This window comes from Theobroma cacao, unplaced genomic scaffold (assembly GCF_000208745.1).
Source record: "Theobroma cacao cultivar B97-61/B2 unplaced genomic scaffold, Criollo_cocoa_genome_V2, whole genome shotgun sequence".
Lineage (NCBI taxonomy): Eukaryota > Viridiplantae > Streptophyta > Magnoliopsida > Malvales > Malvaceae > Theobroma > Theobroma cacao.
Window position 1 is genome coordinate 185,972 of NW_017234719.1, and position 4,062 is coordinate 190,033.

Consider the following 4,062-nt stretch of genomic DNA (forward strand, 5'->3'; position numbering starts at 1 on the left):
GAATTATTTGGAGTTAAATTGGACATATTGGCCAATTAATCGAGTGATAGATCGAATTAGGCCAATACCGTTTTATTTAGGTACACAATTGAATTTGTGTAGAGCACCGTGTTTAGATGATAATCCGAACAATTGCATTGCATCCCATTTCATACATTAGTATAAAGCCTGAATTGGTTTTATAACAATTTAGCACAAATGTAGTAAATGGCTTATTGTGCATTATGTCTAGGTGGTGAGCATTCTAGCAAAAGTAAAGAGATAATACCCGAGGATCAAGAATCGGAGTACTTAGAATTCGACTCCCGAAATAGTGAGTAACCTTACTATCGTCTTAATTATCTAAAGTGATTTTTATTTGATTTTGTGATTTTATGGAAAATGAGTTTAAATGGTAAATCTTTTATGTTTTATAAACAAAATGTGTTTAAATGAAATGATTTTATAAATTGTCTTGAAATTGAATGATGGCTTTGAAAATAGAGTAATTGGAGACCATTTGATGAATTGTGAATTTATGGTTCTAATTGATTGGCTTATGGCAATATTGGCATGAATGGTTGAATTGGTATTTGTATTGTAAATGTATAAACTGTTATTTGCCTTGATAAGCTGGATAATGATAAAATTACCATGTCATGCTGTTAAATTTTATTGGATTGGTGGGTTATTGATTAGTCGTTGTAGTGGATGGGTTTCCGTGGATCAGCCTATTAAAGAGACACGGTAACCCTATTGTATTCTTACCTCAGTCAGAAAGGTGTGTAGGGTAACTCCTGAGGTACACTTTTAGAGTTCACTTCACGCCAAACCACCACGTGAGGGTGAACTCAACCAATGCCAAAGAACGGCTATGTTTTTAAAATAAAAACATAATTTATGCGTACATAACTTTTTAACAGTCTTGGCGGACTTGGTTGGGATAGCCCTTGGCTAAGGTATCCCTGATAACTGAGTATGAGAATGATTTTGGCACGAGCCAAAGTTTTAAGAAATTCATAAGCCATGTTGATTACTCGATTTATATGAATTGATTTTATTTTGTTGAAATGAGTTGAAAGGTGATAAATTATAGTATGATGATCTATTTTAATCTGTCTCCATTTACTCAGCTTTAGATATTTTAGATGCTATTTGTTTACTCACTGGGATTATATAATCTCACCACCCTCATTTCCACCCATTTCAGGCTCAAGATAGTTGATAGATAGCTCACTTTGTTAAGGGCTACAGTTGGACTTGCATCCTCAAAAACTATAGGTTTGCCGCTTTTGATACTTCTAGTCGTTTGTGGGCCCACGTGTCATGGTAAATTAAATTTTATACTTTGGTTATCTGTATTACAGTATGTATGAATTTATTTAGCTTTTACGCTATAAAAATTATTTACCAATAACTCTATAAATATTGTTTTATAATGAAATATAATATTTTATTGAATATTTTTATTATATTCAAATAGTCATAATTTCATTTTAAATGAAGGTTTTAGACGTTTAAATTTATTTTTGATTATGAAATATGTGTTTTCCACTTGCATACTACATTTTTAGCTAGTTTCGAGATTTTTGAGGAAAAATGACCAAAATACCCCTGTGAGACAGAAATTATTTTTTTATTGATTTAAGTTGGAAATAGCTTAAAATCTTTTAGAACATGATATTTGGCAACGATTACTCATAGGGGAAATGAGAAACTGATATTAAAGCCTTGCGGGGTTTCGGTTGATATTTCGGGTAATGAGTGTCGATTGAGACACGTGGCGGTTGTCACTGGCTCGAGGGGAGTACCGCGTCGTGACACTGACCCTGCTTTGTAATAAATGTATCGGCATAATGGGATTTGTAATTGACATTGGTTTGAATTGATGGCTTATGACAATGTGATGGCATGAATGGCTGGATTTGTGTTTGTGTGGAATATATGAACTGTTTTGTTTTACCTTGATAGGCTGGGTAATATCATATTAGCCATGTCATACTGTCAAAATTTTTATTAATTTGGTGGGGAAATTGATTAGCTTACTGCAGTGGGCGGGTTTCTGTGGACTGGCCTATTAGAAAGGTATGGTAAACCCCGTCATATTTTAGCTTAGTATGAGAGGCGCGGAGGGTATCTCCTAAGGTAGTTTAGAGTTCACTTCACGTCGAACCACCACGTGAGGGTGAAACTCAGCCAACGCCAAGGAACAGTTGTGTTTTTAAACGTAAAAACATGTTTTACGTGTATATGTTATTTTAATAGCCTTGACGGACTCGGTTGGATGCCTTGCGCAAGGTGTCACCGAGTACAAGTTTTGGCACTAGCCAAGTTTTTAAGAGAGTCATGAGCCTTTTTTATTTTTTTTTATGAAATGTAACTGTTTTATATGGGTTGAAATGAGTTTTAATGTTATGAATCATATTATAATGAGATGTTTTAAATTGTCTCTATTTACTCGGCTTTAGATGTTATAGATGATCTTTGCTTACTCACTGAGTTTATAAAAACTCACCACCCTTCTTTCACCCATTTCAGGCTCAGGGCAGTCCGTAGACCTCCGATTTTGTTGAGGGTTTGCTTTTGGATTCGCACCCTTAGAAATCGTGGGTTTATAGTCGTGTTTATTTTTGTTATTTTGGGGCTCACATGTCATTGTAGAATATTTTTGTATACCTTGGCGCAATGTGCTATTATATATACGAATTTATTTTGTTATTACTTTTCATTAACTGTTTACATAGAATTTTATAAATATTGTTTTATATGAAAATGTAATATTTTATTTAATATTTTTATTTAGTTTAATTAGTTATAATTTCACTTTAAATGGATGATTTAGACACCTAAATTTATTTTTAGATATGAAATGTATATTTTTCATTTATATATTATATTTTTAGCAAGTTTCAAAATTTTTGAGTAAAATGACCAAAATACCCCTGTGCGGTAGAAATTACTTTTTGATTGTCTTTGATTTGAAAATAGTCTATGTTCCTTTAAATATGATATTTAGTAACTGCTACTCACAGGGGAGGCGGAGAACTAATGCTAGAGCCTTGAAAGGTTTCGGTTGACATTTCGGGTAAGGTATGTCTATCGGGACATCGCAGCAGTTGTCACGGGCTCAAAGAGAGTACCGGGTCATGACACGGTGTCTACTTATGACATTCTATTTTAGTTCTCATAATTCATGACTAACCTTATGAATTTTGGAAACTAACTTTCCTCAAATTCATCATGCTTTGGCCAAAAACTTTAAACAAGTTATTTAAGAATTGAGAACAAGTGAGATACATCCCTTCATATCACTTAGGGTGATGAATCTTCTCTTGACGACTCATTCACCTTCGCATGCCTCATGGCATACCCAAAAACACCTTGTTTAGGCATCTGGCAGCCTTCAGACCCATAAGGGTGAAATCAAAGTATGTCATTCCCCATGCAAGATAACCTGGTATCTCAAGTCCAAGGACTAGTTGTACGGCTATCACATGAGAACATTTTCCATAGACATTTAAGTGAAATACCAAATAGAGTTCTCATAGCGGGTCATGTTCAGTGAACTTGTTATTTAACAAGCACTTACATGTTATCCTCAAGTATCCCATACACTTCAATCAATGAGATCGATTGCTTGCTTACCAAGTAAGGAGGCTTAACGTGTACAAGTCTTTGAGCATTGTCAATGCCTTGTTTGGACAATGCAATGACCAGGAACAATTTTAGGAACATGACTTTGATGCAAAGTGATCTCATAATTGTAACAACTTTACAATTCTCTTACAAGGCCTTTATGTTCCATGGGCTTCATCCAAGTAGTACTTAATAACTCCTTATTATTGCACTAATATGAAGGAAAATCTCTATCACATATAGTTATGCAATTAACTATGCATTAAACGACAATATATATATTTCTTGACCAATGCAATTGGCTCAAAGGCATATACCAACACTGATAATTACTAAATCAATCATGACCGACTTATATGAGAACCCAAAAGAAGATCAAGAAGGCTAGCTAATCAATCTGCTAATGATTTTTACAAAGAATGACGTCTTATTGATACATTTCCTTGA